This window comes from Mustela lutreola, chromosome 9 (genome assembly GCF_030435805.1).
Source record: "Mustela lutreola isolate mMusLut2 chromosome 9, mMusLut2.pri, whole genome shotgun sequence".
NCBI lineage: Eukaryota > Metazoa > Chordata > Mammalia > Carnivora > Mustelidae > Mustela > Mustela lutreola.
The window spans coordinates 107,350,311-107,367,672 of NC_081298.1; the positions used below are offsets into that span (position 1 = coordinate 107,350,311).

Consider the following 17,362-nt stretch of genomic DNA (forward strand, 5'->3'; position numbering starts at 1 on the left):
AGAGAGTATCTGCTCAATGTGGATAGAAAACAGAAGATGGGTGGCCTCTCGTGGTATGTGTGTGGGGAATGGGCATGGAATTGACAGGGAAGGTGACTGAGGGAGGTTTTGGGATGCTAGAGACAGTCTCTGTCTTGACCTGCTTTTAGTTGTACTAATTTTTTTTAATGAATATAGTTAAATAATGGGTAGAAATTATGGAGTCAAAATAACAGATTCTTTTTCCATCTTCTTCCTTTATAACCACTGGCATGTCAAATAACATAAACTCCGAGAACTCCTGATCTCTCATCTCTAGAGGATTATTGTGAGATGAATTGCGCTAGATGAATGAGTCCTGCGTACAGTATTCGATACACAGTAAGTCCTCAAGATTTCACTCGATGGCAGTTGACAGAGTAGTTGTTGATGTTTATTAGTTTTATTAGTGGTAGCAGCATGACAGTAGTAGTGTCCAAAGTATTAGTACTAACGTTCGTAGTACTAGTATTTGCAATACTAGTATTAGTCATAGCAGTCTTATTATTATTAGTAGTAGTATTAGTAATAGTAGTGTTTGCTTGGATGCTTCTCCCTTTTTTTTGCCTACTTCTCAGAGTGTTTATCAGAGATAGGATCAAGGTCTATTCCGTGGATAAATTCCGTTGCAGGTCTGCAAGAGAGATTTCATTTTAGAATTCCTGAGGTTTGGGATTTGTGTCATCAAGAAAGGAAGCTTTCAAAGGACAAAGTCCCTTGATCCTTGAGCCCTGCAAGCCCTTCCCCAAAGCAGCTTCTGCCGGGGTGATCAGACCCGGAACAGAACGCAGCTGCTGTAACTACCGGGAGCACTGGCCACTGCTCTCCTCACCATCCCCACCCAGCCCGGGGACGGTTTCTGCTCTGTGCTGTAATATGGTGGGAGGAAGGATATGAATCTGCTAGCAGTAATAACTGGCAGCATCCTCAGCCTCTACTGCACTGATTTTGAGGATGAATTCTCTGTCCAGCTGAATCACAGAGAACCGGTCTGGGACACCAGACTTGAGGTTTCAGCATCATAGGTGAGATGCTTAGGAGCCTGGTCTGGTTTCTGCTGATACCAGCTCAGATATTGCTGACACTCTCATTGGTCCTGCATGTGATGGACACGTCCTGTCTCAGGGACATAGAGCGGAAGGCCGGAGACTGGGTCAGCCCCATGTGCCCTTGGACAGCTGGGTTGGAAGCAAAACACAAAGTCACCATTGTTTACCAGGTTCAACTACATGTTGAATCCCAGAAGATTCTGGAAGCCCTGGTCCCCTAATCTGAGAACTCCTGGGATTCTGAGGGGAGGGGAGACCCCGGGTCAGGGATCCACAGGGAGGATCCCTGGGGAGATCCCACAGTCAGGAGGGCAGGACTCCCATCATCTTGGGGATGTCGCTATACTCCCCTTCTCACCTGGGAAGCAGGCCAGCAGAAGGCAGAGGCTTGGGTCAGGACTCCCATGTTTGATCTGAAGCCTAGTCTGAGGCTCTTTTTTGCCCCGAATGTCTGAGCAGCCTCTTCATGAAGATGCTGAAGAGCAGAGATGGGCTCTGGGGGAAACATGCAAATCACTGAGGGGTTGGGCAGGTCCGCGGCATGTGCAGAACCAAAGGCTCTTGGGAGATCACACAGATGCAGGGTTGACGTCTTGTCCCAGAGGAGCTTCTCCACGCTGTTTGTCAGAAAAAAAATCGTCTCTATATTTTGTGATCCTTGTTTGTCCTCAGAGTCTAAGAGTTTGTGACTATAACATGGGGTCTTCCCCCTAAGAATGAGGAAAGAAAAGACGTTGATTCTCTAAGACCTAACCTTTCCTATGATTACACACTTTTGACTGTGGGTTACCCAGGACATCATGCTGTAGAAAGGCCTGGAAGGCTCCATCTTCATATCTTACCTTAAATAGATGCCGTGAGCCCTGGGGGAGAAGAGTGAAAGATCTGATGTCTGGGAAGCAAACCCCCTACCCCCATACAGATCCAGTGTTATCCTTAATACTATTACTTTTTTATTCTCATAAATGACCCTAAGTTGTGTGAAATGTATGTGGTGGAGCCTAAATTCTGCCTCCATCCTTAGTCTATGAACTGTTCTTACTTGAAAATTAGAAATGTGTGTAAAAGTGTATTACATATCTTTATCTCATCTACCTTTGTGATTGAAAAGGTTTTATTCAGAACCCATCATATTACGATTACATCAGTAGGTCATCTGGGCTCACATGGGCTCCCAGGATCATCACCCGCTTGGTTCAAGATAAAATGTCCCAGAACTGTTCTTCCCAGAAGACATCTACAGAGTTGCCCAGGTGGGAAGTGGGTTATTGTGAATCACCTTCAATCCCAAGTACCTTGTGATTTTTTATTTGAGCTTTACATTGTAAGCTTGTGGGAGTCCTTGGAGTGAGAGGGATTTGTTTGTCTGATTTTTTCTTAGGTCAAAATCCACAGCACCTCAGATGTCTCCTTTCCCACTGGCAGCCTCTCAGGACCCACAGTTGCTCCCGTACAGTTTCTCAGATGGTGAATGTCCATGTCTCTGGGTCCAGACACAGCCCTTAAGGTGAATTCCCATCATAGTACACAACCAGCACTGGGGGATTAAACTTTACATTCCAGACTCAGAACGTTGGGGAAATCTGTCCTGTCTCTCAGCGGTTCTGGGGCCAAGAGGACCAGTGCTCTGTGTTCTGCCTTTCGCACATGAGTCAGAGGTTGTATCGTGCTCAACCTTCCCAAGAATTCCCTGCACAAATGCGGAGCTCTCTTAACTATCTCCATGTGATTTAAAATCAGGCAAAAAGCAAACCACCATTTTATTCATATAAACTACCTAATGTTGAAGTATTTTTACCTTCTTGGTAATTCCTAATATTCTTGAAATGTACTATATCTGGTCACCATATTCTTATAATATAAGGGGAAGAAAATATTAAAATGTTATTTACATTTATGCATTTATGTGTATAGGTGACATTGATCTATTTATTCTTTTTCATGTTATCTTTTCATATCTTCATATCAACATTAACTTTTTATAAAAAATGTTGAAAGGTTATTCTCCATATGATCTAATCTAAAAGAAATAGTTCATGGGATTCAAACATATTTGTAAAGCCAATGTATACCATACAGAACCATTCTTATTCATCCTGTGATGCACTTAAGGGGAAAAAACGGTATCTAAGAATAGGTAATACTTTCAGTTCTAAAATAAATAAGTCTAAATCATAGGGATGTAAGGTACAGCATAGAAAATATAGCCAATGATATTTAATAAGTTTGTATGGTGACAAATGGTAATTCTTTATTTTTTATTTTTTAATTTTTTAAAAATTTATTTATTTTTTTCAGTGTAACAGTATTCATTGTTTTTGCACCGCACCCAGTGCTCCGTGCAATCCATGCCCTCTCTAATACCCACCACCTGGTTCCCCCAACCTCCCACTCCCCACCCATTCAAAACCCTCAGATTGTTTTTCAGAGTTCATAGTCTCTCATGGTTCAAATCCCCTTCCAATTTCCCTCAACTCCCTTCTCCTCTCCATCTCCCCATGTCCTCCATGCTATTTATTATGCTCCACAAATAAGTGAATCCATGTGATAATTGACTCTCTCTGCTTGACTTATTTCACTCAGCATAATTTCTTCCAGTCCCACCCATGTTGCTACAAAAGTTGGGTATTCATCCTTTCTGATGGAGGCATAATACTCCATAGTGTATATGGACCACATCTTCCTGATCCATTGGTCCGTTGAACGGCATCTTGGTTCTTTCCACAGTTTGACGACCGTGGCCATTGCTGCTATAAACACTGGGGTACAGATGGCGCTTCTTTTCACTACATCTGTATCTTTGGGTAAATACCTAGTAGTGCAATTGCAGGGTCATAGGGAAGTTCTATTTTTAATTTCTTGAGGAATCTCCACACTGTTCTCCAAAGTGGTTGCACCAACTTGCATTCCCACCAACAGTGTAAGAGGGTTCCCCTTTCTCCACATCCTCTCCAACACATGTTGTTTCCTGTCTTGTTAATTTTGGCCATTCTATCTGGTGTAAGGTGGTATCTCAATGTGGTTTTAATTTAAATCTCCCAGATGGCTAGTGATGATGAACATTTTTTCATGTGTCTGATAGTCATTTGTATGTCTTTATTGGAGAAGTGTCTGTCCATATCTTCTGCCCATTTTTTGATATGATTGTCTGTTTTGTGTGCGTTGAGTTTGAGGAGTTCATTATAGATCCTGGATATCAACCTTTTGTCTGTACTGTCATTTGCAAATATCTTCTCCCATTCCGTGGGTTGCCTCTTTGTTTTCTTGACTGTTTGCTTTGCTGTGCAGAAGCTTTTGATTTTGATGAAGTCCCAAAAGTTCATCTTCGCTTTTGTTTCCTTTGCCTTTGGAGACATATCTTGAAAAAATTTGCTGTGGCTGATATCGAAGAGATTACTGCCTATGTTCTCCTCTAAGGTTCTGATGGATTCCTGTCTCACGTTGAAGTCTTTTATCCATTTAATAAGTTTGAGTTTATCTTTGTGTATGGTATAAGAGAATGGTTGAGTTTCATTCTTGTACATATAGCTGTCCAGTTTTTCCAGCACCATTTATTGAAGAGACTATCTTTTTTCCACTGTATATTTTTTCCTGTTTTGTCGAAGATTAATTGACCATAGAGTTGAGGGTCCATATCTGTGCCCTCTATTTTGTTTTACTGGTCTATGTGTCTGTTTTTATGCCAGTACCATGCTGTCTTGGTGATCACAGCTTTGTAATAAATCTTGAAATCAGGTAACGTGATGCCACCAGTTTTATTTTTGTTTTTCAACATTTCCTTAGAGATAACCTTTTATTTCTCTTTGTTGTCTGATTGCTGTTGCTAGGACTTCTAAAACTATGTTGAACAAGAGTGGTGAGAGTGGGCATCCTTGTCGTTTTCCTGATCTCAATGGGAAGGCTGCAAGCTTCCCATTCCCATTCTCAAATATCATTGAGGATGATATTTGCTGTGGGTCTTTCATAGATAGATTTTATGAAGTTCAGGAATGTTCCCTCTATCCCTATACTTTGAAGCGTTTTAATCAGGAACGGATGTTGGATTTTGTCAAATGCTTTTTCTGCATCAATAGAGAGGATCATGTGGTTCTTCTCTCTTCTCTTATTAATTTGATTGATTTGCGAATGTTGAACCATCCTTGTAACCCAGGTATGAATCCCATCTGGTCATGGTGGATAATCTTTTGAATGTGCTGTTGGATCCTGTTTGCTAGGATCTTGTTGAGAATCTTAGCATCCATATTCAATAGGGATATTGGTCTGAAATTCTCCTTTTTGGTAGGGTCTTTGCCTGGTTTGGGGATCAAGGTAATGCTGGATTCATAGAAAGAGTCTGGAAATTTTCCTTCTGCTTCAATTTTTTGAAACAGCTTCAAGAGAATAGGTGTTATTTCTTCTTTGAAAGTTTGTTAGAATTCCCCAGGGAATAAATCAGGTCCTGGGCTCTTGTGGGTTTTTGATCACTGCTTCAATCTCGTTACTAGATATCGGTCTATTCAGGTTGTCAATTTCTTCCTGGTTCAATTTTGGGAGTTTATAGTTTTCCAGGAATGAATCCATTTCATCTAGGTTGCTTAACTTATTGGCATATAACTGTTGATAATAACTTCTGATAATTGTTTCTACTTCCTTGGCATTTGTTGTGATCTCTCCCTTTTCATTCATAATTTTATGAACTTGGGCTTTCTCTCTTTTCTTTTGGAGTAGTGTGGCCAACGGTTTATTGATCTTATTGATTCTTTCAAAAATCCAGCTTCTAGTTTCATTATACATTCTACTGTATCTCTGGTTTCTACCTCATTGATCTCAGCTCTAATCTTCTAGTTTCATTATACATTCTACTGTATCTTTGGTTTCTACCTCATTGATCTCAGCTCTAATCTTGATTATTTCCCTTCTTATGTGTGGGGTTGGTTTGATTTGTTGTTGATTCTCCAATTCTTTAAGGTGTAGAGACAGCTGGTGTGTTCTGGATTTTTCAATTTTTTTGAGGGATGCTTGGATGGCTATGTATTTCCCCCTTAGGACCGCCTTTGCTGTATTCCATAGGTTTTGGACCGAAGTGTCTTCATTCTCATTGATTTTCATGAATTGTTTAAGTTCTTCTTTGATTTCCTGGTTGATCCAAGCATTCTTAAACAAGGTGGTCTTTAGCTTCCAGGTGTTTGAGTTCCTTCTGAACTTTTCCTTGTGATTGAGCTCCAGTTTCAAAGCATTGTGATCTGAGAAAGTGCAGGGAACAATCTCAATCTTTTGGTATCAGTTGAGTCCTGATTTGTGATGCAGTATGTGGTCTATTCCATGTGCACTTGAGAAGGCTCCATGTGCACTTGAGAAGAATGAGTATTCTGTTGTTTTAGGGTGGAATGTTCTGTATATATCTATGAGGTCTATCTGGCCCAATGTGTCATTCAATGCTCTTGTTTCTTTATTGATTTTCTGCTTGGATGATCTGTTACTGAGAGAGGCGTGTTAAGGTCTCCTATTATTAATGTATTCATATCAATATAATTCTTTATCTTGATTAGCAGTTCTCTTATGTAATTGGCTGCTCCCATATTGGGGGCTTGGATATTTACAATTGTTAGATCATCTTGGTGGATAGTCCCTTTAAGAATTCTGTAGTGTCCTTCTGTATCTCTGACTACAGTCTTTAGTTTAAAATCTAATTTGTCTCATATGGGAATCGCTACCCCGGCCTTCTTTTGAGGCCCATTTGCATGAAAGATGCTTCTCCATCCCTTCACTTTCAGTCTGGGTGTATCTTTAGGTTCAAAATGGGTTTCTTGTAGACAACATATGGATGGGTCCTGTCATTTTATCCAATCTGCAACCCTGTGCCATTTTATGGGTGCATTTAGGCCATTCACATTGAGAGTGATTATTGATAGATACGTTTTTATTGGCATCATGTTACCTTTGAAGTCTTTCTTTCTGTAGATTGTCTCTATATTTTTGTTCAATGCTATTAATAGGATTTTTCCTCTTTTATGAAACCCTCCTTAATATTTCCTACAGTGTCAGCTTGGTGGTTGCATAGTCTTTTAAGCCTTGCCAACAAATGGTAATTCTTAACATGGTGAACATAGCATAAGGTATAGAAATGTTCAATCACTACATTGTATACCTGAAACTAATGTTGCATATTAACCATAAATAAATAATAAATATATGAAATAGGTAATAGATTTCTGCTCTTTCTGTGGCTGTTGCAGTTCTACAACCCTGTTCTTAAATGTTGCTTTTACTTTTATTTGTCTATTAAGCTTCCATAGAAGTTTTAAAATCAACTTGCTCCTAATAGGTTAAGAAAATTAAAAAAATGAATGACTAAATTATGTCTCCATCAAAGACAGTATTTTGTCTTTCTCTTTGTTTTCTATGATACTGAAAACCTATGGAATTGTACAGGGCTTTAGGAACCAAGGAAATAAATCAGGGCCCCTTCCTTATAGATGTCATACAATGCTAGATCCATATCCCTGATCAGGGCCCTTGGTAGGTTGTTTTACTGATGTGTTGACATTAAAAATCAGCAGTGATGGGTTACCTCAGTGGCTCGTTCAGTTAAGTGTCAGACTCTTGATTTCAGCTCAGGTCATGATCTCAGGGACGTGATATCAAGCTCTGCATTGGGCTCTGCATGGAGTGTGGAGACTGCTTAAGATTCTCTCTCCTCCACTCCCTCTGCCCTTCTCCCTGGCCCACCACCAGAATTTTTAATTTTATCACTAATCTGAATTAATAATTCTATTAGTGCACTTGTCAACCTTAAACAAAGAACAACCAGTTATTTTACTAGCAAAATAAGCTTACTTGAGAAAAGGAGAAGCATTGCAATTCCAGACAAACCAAACTATGGCAAACTGCTGCCTAGTCTGAAGAGGCAAAAGGAAGGTCTGCTTTTATTATGCATTAATAGGAGATTGGGGAGGATTGTTTTGAAAAAAATGTTCACTGGATAAAAACAGTTTGAGGTTGTGGTAGTTTCTCATTGGTTGCAAGCAGTGGTTGTTGCTTTCGGGGAGAGATTATCCTTCTTTTTCTTAAAAGCAGGAAGTGAATTCCTATGTGAAAAATGTCCTCCCTTGTCGAGATAATTCTTACATTTCTTCTTCCCATTGGTTATGCAGACTCTAACCATGGAATGGTATGTGTAGGAGAACTTCCCAGCTTAGATGAGGTTTCCTTTACTCTTTTTTATCCAACAAAGTCAATATTGTTTGTCAAGGATAATAACGACAGGGCAGGTGCGTCTATGACTACCATTGGTAGCACCCTTCTGTTAACAAGCATGTAATAGCTGTGTTCTTCTCCATGGCAGCAGGGCATTACCGTTCTTATTGCCATGTGCTTGTTGCCATGTCAGTTCTTTAAAGAGTCACATGGAAACCTGAATATAGAATATCATCTTTGTCATGATTAGGAGATATCATATTTCCCCCTCCCTTTTTTTGTTTGAAGCTATTCTTCAATGAAGGTCATGATCAGAGTTCCTATTTGAGGGCTCTGAGCAATAGGGATGAAATCAAGAGATATTTGTTAAGAAGCAGAGGCTGGGGACTCAGGAGTGCTCTGTACAGTAGCTGGGTTTGTGTACTGCACAAATGTGCCCAGCTGATGAAATTAATAGGGCTGAAATGATATGTTTCCTCTCAGAAGGCTGAGTATTGTCCTTTATGTCTCACTTGAGGACAAGTGATATTACCCATGAATTGATTTTTCAGTCAGTCTGTTTTATGTTTGTTGATTAGTAGTTTCATTTAGTTGTTATTTTCTCTGTAAATTACAAGAGCTGTGACCTATGTTATGATAGTATTAATAGATTTCACCACAAAATAAAAAAAAGTTTGGATAATGTCTTATAACTGAAATTCATGACAGGAATGTGGACATAGAGATAATGGGGCTTTCATGGGATGTAATGGCTTATAGGAAAAAATAACTCCATTCAAACCTCCACTGAGTGAGAAAACATATATTCAGATAAGTATACCAATTGGTGTATGATATAGAAACAAAGATTGTAAGGAAAATTGCTCAAGCCAGGTTAGTACTGTATCTGATCCCGGACACTAGTTTTTTATGTGGAGTTACTGGAGTCATATTAATCCATTTAATTCATAAGATAATTGCATAAACACATCAAAAAATGTATCTACATGTATTCATATTATACATATATACATATATATGCATATGGACATACATTCACATATATAATTTATTTACTTTAGATTTAATGAAATTTAATAAGTCTGAATTATCTACAAAATTTGTCACCATTACTCTAAGTAATCTTAGTTAGATGTTTCTACAATGGCATGAATTTTACACTTTTATTTCAAATATTTCAAGAAAACATTTCTTTGTTTTGTATCTTCTTATGAATGGATTTCCAAGTATTCCTTTATATGCCATTGTGTTTAATAAAACCTGTCAATTTCTATGCAAAGATGTGTAAAAACTGCATTAGTCAGATTTTACAAACTGCTTTAACAAACCAGTCAAGAACTCAGTGGCTTGCCATACTAAGCATTTGTTCCTATAGTCATGGATGTTCATGTTGACAATAATTAGGTTAATGCACACAGGGCTCAGTTGTGTGGTTCTTCTGCAGGGAGATGAATGGTTCTCCAGTCTATGGACTGTGGTTGATCTGGGGCCAGTGAGAGTGTGGAGAATACCCATGGCACATCATTCTTACGGCAAGCTGTAGGAGGGTGATAGAAGCCATGAAACAAATCCAAGTCCAGTTATTCTGACAGAATTGCATACAATTTTGATTTATTCTTACTGTGGCCTTTGTAATTCTTTAAATTTGTACAAATCATTATTCTATTTATTTTTTAGGTTATGTGGTCATGTTGTTTCCAAATAATTATATTTTTCCATATTTGTAGTCTAAAAAGAAGTTTGTAATCATATTTGTATGAATTGAGAAAGTAAGGGGCTCCTGGGTGCTCAATGTGTTAAAGCCTCTGCCTGTGGCTCAGGTCATGATCCCATGGTCCTGGGATCAAGCCTGCATCGGGCTCTCTGCTCAGCAGGGAGCCTGCCTCCTCCTCTCTCTCTGCCTACCTCTTTGCCCACTTGTGGTCTCTGTCTGTCAAACAAATAAAATAAAATCTTAAAAAAAATAGAAAATAAATTTGGAGGGTTTTTTGACTTGTGGCCTTAATTCAACAGGTAGCTGTCAATAGAAATGTCTTAAATGAAAATAGGAAATTAAAGAAATACTAGTTTAGGGGAAGTAAAAATGCTGTACAACAGAGCATTTTAAACCTTACACAGCTCTCCTGCCATCTTGTTAAAATAGAGAGCCATGTGAGTAGGTATCAGTTGCAAACAGCTATTTCGCATGTGTCACAAGCTTTCAGGGTTCTGTTGATGCTCTCGTTTATAAGGAATTTAAAGCAACAAGGTATTCTTTTATTATTTTTTAAAAAGATTTTATTTATTTATTTGATAGACAGAGATTACAAGTAGTCAGAGAGGCAGGCCCAGAGAGAGGAGGAAGCAGGCTCCCACCAAGCAGAGAGCCCAATGTGGGGCTCAATCCCAGGACCCTGAGGTCATGACCTGAACCGAAGGCAGAGGCTTTAACCCACTGAGCCATCCAGGCACCCCAGCAACAAGGTATTCTTATATTAAGAAAAAACAATGCTTCATCCACATTTAGTTTCTTTTTTTTTAATCACAAAAGTTCTTCATTGTCAAGTTATTTCTATATACATGACACAATTTCCTCACTCTTCTGTTCCCTCAGTCACTTAACAAAATCTTCTTGTTATGACCTAATGATGGTAGCTAGAAGCATATTCAAACATATTCAGGGCCTTCCCCTAACTGGCCAACTTCTGAGAGATGTGAAAACAGTGACCATCCCAGGCTGTCTTCTGTCAACTCCCCGTCACCACCGTCACTTCTGGAAGCACATTTCCCAAAGCCCCCTTTCCTCTATGGTTCCCTTTGGAGTTGCTCACAAGGCACCTTATCCTAGATCTGGAGGTCAGAAGAGGAGGATTCAGTGCCTTCCATCAGCACCTGCAGGCAGGTGAGTGATAAGTGAGGGACCAGAGAATCACCTGGGGAGGGTCTGCGGGGGCTAGAGTATCAGCGTCTCCATCACTGGCCTTCCTAGACAGGTCTGAGGACCATGTGGTTAAGCAGCCACATGGCTGCTTAAATTTTCTGACTTATGGGGGATCATTAAGGAATCACAGTTTCTAGTGTCTATTTCCCTTATTATATCCCCAGACCTTTGAAAGAGTGACGTTCAGACATTATGTCCTTATAGGAAGCAATTCCTGCTTAGAATATCTAGAGTGGCTTCTCTTTTGCTGTACAAACCCCGACAGATGCCATCACCACACTCCTAAGGTGTAATGATCTGGGGGAAAGTGAGTCAGTCAGGGGGCTGAGGAGCCTCCTTGCCCTTCTCCAAAGCCCCCCACTGACCTCATTAGAGGGGCTGCCTCTGAGAAACTGAGCAGTTGCAGGCATCAGAGGAGCGGGGGAGGTGGGGTGGGGCAGCCCAGCCCCTCACATCTGCTTCCCTGGTGGTTTATGTTCTGACTTGTAACACTTTGGGCGGCTAGCTGTTAGACTGCAGGCAGTAGTAGGTCCCAGCCTCTTCAGGGTCCAGGCTGCTGATGGTGAGAGTGATGTCTGTCCGAGATCCACTGCTGCTGAACCGCAATGGGACCCCAGTTTCCAACTTGGATGCTGCATAGATCAGGAGCTTAGGAGCTCTCCCTGGCTCCTGTTGATACCAGGCTAACTACTTGTTAATGTTCTGACTGGCCCGGCAGGTGATGGTGACTCTTTCTTGTAGAGCCATGGACAGGACAGCAGGAGACTGGCTCAGCACACTCTCACCATGGGAGGCTGAAACCACACAGCAAACATCAGCAACATGTCAGGATGTGTACGTGGAAGTCACCAGTATCTAGTTAGGTAGGACAGAGAATACTATTTATTTTTTAAAAAAGCCCAATACATCTGTGGAAGGATTCCCAATGAAGAAAGAAAATCAGGGAAGGAAAACCATACCCCCGTTTTAACCTACTTTGTCCAAATATTCTTACCTGGAACCCAGAGGAGCAGAGAGGGTCAAGAAGCTGTGATGGAGTAACCATCTTGCTGCTTTTGATGGGTCCAGTATGTTCATGCCACACACCCAGAGACTCTGTTATAAGACTCTGGGAGGCAGAAACACTTCAGATCTAAGAGGATGAAAATATGCACATTATGAGGCATTTGTTTTGCTTAAGTACTTAAAAATTAAGTTTGTCAGAAGAATCCCTCATTGGGCCCCATACTTCTCTGGGTGTGTTAAGTCTCCCTCTTCTGGCCATGTGGAGGTTTTGAAAGTGCTTACCCCATGCTGGGCCAACTACAAGGTTTACCAGCAGGGGGCATGGCATATGATGTAATGCAGTCCTCTGGTGGACTTTGCTTTCACTGGCAGTGAAGAGTGGGTCACATCCTCAGTCTCAGCCCGGGGCTATGTTAACTCCCTGCTCTCAGCTACAGTGCATTGTATAAACATCCCCCTGAGCATCCCAACAGGCCATATTCTATCAATTACATCCTGTTAATTACGATGAGTGAGAAATGGTGAGGACTTCGCTAACTTGCAAAAACACATGTGCTCCAACAGTGGGATGCAAACCCTACAAAAATTCATGAGGCCCCCCCTTCCTGGTGGCTATTTCAGGGGTCCGGACATCTGAGGAATGTGGGCACATCCTCTCTGAGGTAAAGGACAAGTACTTGTAACTTGTACCTCTGACCTCTGAGGTTGAAACACAGCACCTTGTTGGTAAAGGACAAGTACTTGCATCTCGTTCCTCTGAACACTGAGGTTGAAGCCAGTATCTTTTTGAGTGTTGAATGTTGAGACAACACATTCCACACTTGGATAAGATATACCATTCCTGATAAATTAGTTTATCAGCTAATTTTGAAGTCCCTAGTTTAGAGGGGGTGCAGAGCCAGGAGGGACTCTGTATCAGGTTTAGGTCACAATGCAAGTGGCCCTATCATGTGGGCCCTATGACCTCTTGTGTCATTGGGTGGCATGTGCATCTGTGTGCAGGAAGGAGGGTGACACTATGGCAAGCCCTGGTGAAGACTCATAGCATAGACTTCCGGGTTCTTTGGTAAGACTTGGCCCTTCTCAAATACAACCTATTCACTGTTCAGCAAGTAGTTTCTAGTGTAGCACAGACCCCGATAGACTTGTGTACCCCATATCAATTAACTGTGTGCAGAATTGTTCGTCCTAAACCAGGCATGTCAGACACACCAGATTGTAAGATTGGGTGGAGCCCAGCATCGGTCAACTCAGGAAGGAGAAAGTATTTTCTTTAGCATTGGAGCCAAGCAGATTCAGCAGGCACACTTAATTTATGGGACAAGAGTTTCAGATCTCGACAATACTCACCACTCTTGCCCAGACACCCCTGCACGAACTCCTATTTTCAGCCTCATGAGGCTTTATATTTAATGCATTTTCTTATTTCTGCATTCTTGCTGCTCCAGGGGCAAAGGGTCTACCACTCCCCAAATTAGCTAATTCCCAGAGGCAGTAAAAGACTTGCCCAAGAGCATACATTTGATATGCAAGCCAGAGAATCCTGAGCCCCAATCCTACTCTCTTCCTTTCAATGAGAGGCACAATTTGTGATAATTCTCTCTATCCAGATCCTCCTGGGTACCAGAGGACAAGGGGCACACCTATAGTGTGCACCCTGCTGAAATTTTCAAACTCTCCAATCTTATGTCTAAGTAGTTTGTTTAATTTGCTTCTCCATACTTCTCATGAAATACACAGTAAAAAATACAGGCCAGCAGTATTTCTCTCTGTCTGCTCTTCTCACCTTGATACTGCCTGTGTCGCCGTGTGGCATGCTATATGTTCTGTTTCCCGGGGACTATGCGTATAATAAAAACTTCTTACTGCATTGTAATAGCGTTCCTGTCTTTGTTTCTTACCACATGTGATTAAAGACACAGGCCTGCCAAGCACTAATAGAGAAAGGACTCCAGGTTCTGCCCAGGTTCACATGATATGTTGCTGTAAGTTAAACTGGAAAGCTCCCATACCATACCTTATTGAAATAAGATGGTTAGTTAGTAGACACTCAAGGAGCACAAGTGGTCATTGACTTAATGTGGCTGGGGAAGTGGCCTGACGTAGGCACACGGATGCCGTATGGGGGTCTGGCTAGGAAGGGTCTGAAGGAGGAGAGTGAAAGGATAAAGGAGGAAAGATCAGAGGCCAGAAATTACCCGGTCTAAACAAAAAAGAGAAACTAAGCTAAAAACCAAAAACAAGAAAACCACCAAATCAAAACCACCACCAACAAAATCCTACAGTATCTGGGATACATGGGACCAAACAAAAGATCTAACATTTGTGCCACTGGAATCCTAGAAAGAGTGAGGAGAGAGGATGAAGATGAAAAATATTTTGAATAAGTAATTGCTGAAAAATTTTCACATTCAGCAGACCCCCAACAGCATAAACCTGAAGAAATACATGTCAAGACAGCATCTGAAAACTTCTGAGCAGTAAGGAAAAAGGAAAAAAATATCATAGGCTGAAAGAGAAAAATCACACTTACCCAGAGAGGAAAACACCTTGAATGACAGAGGATTTTTATTCAGAAACCATGGGGGCCAGAAGGCAATGATGTCACCATTTTTTTTCCTAGATATAATTGACATCTAACATTGTATAAGTTTAAGTTTTACAGTGTGATAAGTTGATCTATGTCTATATTGTGAAGTGGTTTCCAACATTAAGATAGTTAATGCCACCTTTGCTTCACATAATTTTCCTTCTTGTTTTACTTATTTACTTTTTGTGGTGAGAATATTGAAAGTCTAGTCTCTTAGTAACCTTCCAGTACAATATAATCTTGTTAACTACAGTCTCCATGCTGTACAAGAGACCATCAGAAATTATTTTATATATGAAAGTTTGTACCCTGTGATCAACATCTCCCCTATTTATCTCACCATTTAACCCTGGCAACCAACAATCCATTCTCTGTTTCTATGTATTTGGGTTTGTTAGATTCCACATGGAAGTGATATTATACATAATGTCTTTCTCTGTCTTCCTTATTTCACTTAGGATATTACTTTCAAGTTTCATCCATGTTGTCCCAAATGGCACGATTCCCTTCCCTTTCATGGATGAGTAGTATTTCATTGTGCGCGTACACATGTATAACACGGCTTCTTTATCCATTTATCCATCAATGGACACTTAGGTTGTTTCTGTATCGTGGCTGTTTTAAATAATGCTGCAATGGACGCAGTGGTGCATGTATTTTTTCAAAGACCCAGAAGTGGAATAGCTGGATCATAGGGCATTTCTATTTATATGTTTCTGAGGAAACTCCATACTGTTTTCCATAGTGGCTGCCCCAGTTTACATCCCCAACAACACCTGAGAGTGTTTCTCCTTATCCTTTCCATATCTTCTTTCTCCATATCCTCTATAACCTTTGGTATTTCTTTTTTTTTTTTTTTTAATAAATAGATACTGAATGTTATCAAATACTTTTTCTGCATCTGTTGAGACAATCTCAAGATTTTTACCCTTAATTTTGTTAATGTGACATATTATGCATGTTGACTTATAGATATTGAACCATCCTTGTATCTCTTGACTAAATCCTTCTTGATCATGGTATATAATCCTTTTAATGTATTGTTGAATTTGGTTTGCTAATATTTTGTGGAAAATTTTTGCCTCTGTGTTCATAAGGGATATCGTCCTCTAGGTACAGCCCTTCTGTTCTGGATGCCAAGAGCTACAGCCTTGTCTCCAATCCCCTCCTGCTCCAGGCAGAGCTGGCTCCCGGAATGGGATCCAGGAGGGGAGGAAGATGCACATAGCTTAGGCTCCCTGAAAATACAGAAACATGATAATGTGGACATGCAGCTTGCTCCAAACTGCACATAGGTGAAAAAATGTTTAATTTCAAACCCTATTATTTGCCCCATTAATTTATGGCTCTTGTGGGGATGGTCCATTGGAAGTGTCCCCTGAGGGAAGGACCTCCGCCCAGGCCTCTCAGTCTGGACTCCTGCCTATGTGTCTCCACGGGACTTCCCCAGCTGGTGAGGTGGGGTGTTGTAAGTACCTCATATGAGGTCAAGTGGCCTTATTCTCATTTGTTGCCTACTATTCCCTTCCTATATGTGTAGATTCCTTTTCCCTTCTGTTTCTATTGGTTTTTCTATAATAATAAAGTTTTCTTTCCTTTTTGAAGCCGAAACAGACCTGTGGTCAATCTTTTGTTCAGCACAGATGGGGACTCTGTGTTGTGATAAGGGCTACTGTGTAGATGTTCATCACACTAAAAAATACCTTGGCAGCAACATCTAAATGGACATTGACCACTCCACTGGTTGCCCTGGCCTACTTCCGTTGACACATAAAATTAACCATCAACAGGGGCAAATTGAGGGGTGGAGTTTTGGGAGAATCGACCCTTTGTGAGGGTGACATGTGGCTCCCCAGGTAGGATCTACATGATTCAGGCTCTACCTGGGTCTTAGGAAATGGCTCATGTCACGAAGCCGTGCAGCAGCCACAGCGAAATTCGGAACAGCCAGGGTGCCTGCCATGTGACAGAGGAAGCCTCAGAGGAAAGATGGCGGAAGTTTTGTAGCTGGACTTGCAGTGCGCCCGAAGCCTCCACAGCCTCTGCCCTCCTCATGGGAACTACATGCTCTGCGTCTTAAGGGAATGCACCCCTGCCCCTTCCCTCTGTTTAAGAAGAAACAGCAGGACGAGGAACAGGTGCAGGGAAGTTTATATGGTACCCAAGCAACCCTGTGCTGACTTCTCAATTCACTGGAGGGAACTGAAATTTCTTGAAGGCAACTAGATTTCATTCATTAGTTAATTCAACACAAAACAGAAATATTGAACTGAAAAGATAGAATAACTGAAAATCAGGGTTCAGACTTCCCCTAGGTCCAATGAAGGTCCCACATGTCTCCTCGAGTGAGGAAATTCTGGGCCTGTCTCCCATCTATCCCACCTCTCTGGCCCTTGCACAGCTCCAGGACCCAAGGTCAAGTTTTTACCTCATCCTTACCCATCTGCAGGGGAAAAATGGCTTCAGAGCTCGATGTTTTCCAGTCAGAGTTTTTATAAAAAGTTGGACCCAAAGTTCTCCACTTTCTTTTTGTGTCTTCCAATTCTTTTGCCCCTCCCTGTCTCCCATTATTTGTTTCCCAGCATATTTTGTTATTTTACCACA

At 41.0% G+C, this 17,362-nt stretch overlaps 1 gene segment (V, D, J or C); it reads right to left on the reverse strand.

Moving 5' to 3' along the window:
- The window catches only part of LOC131807768 (immunoglobulin kappa variable 2-29-like), a 92,385-nt gene that overhangs the window by 55,822 nt on the left and 19,201 nt on the right, over window positions 1–17,362 (reverse strand).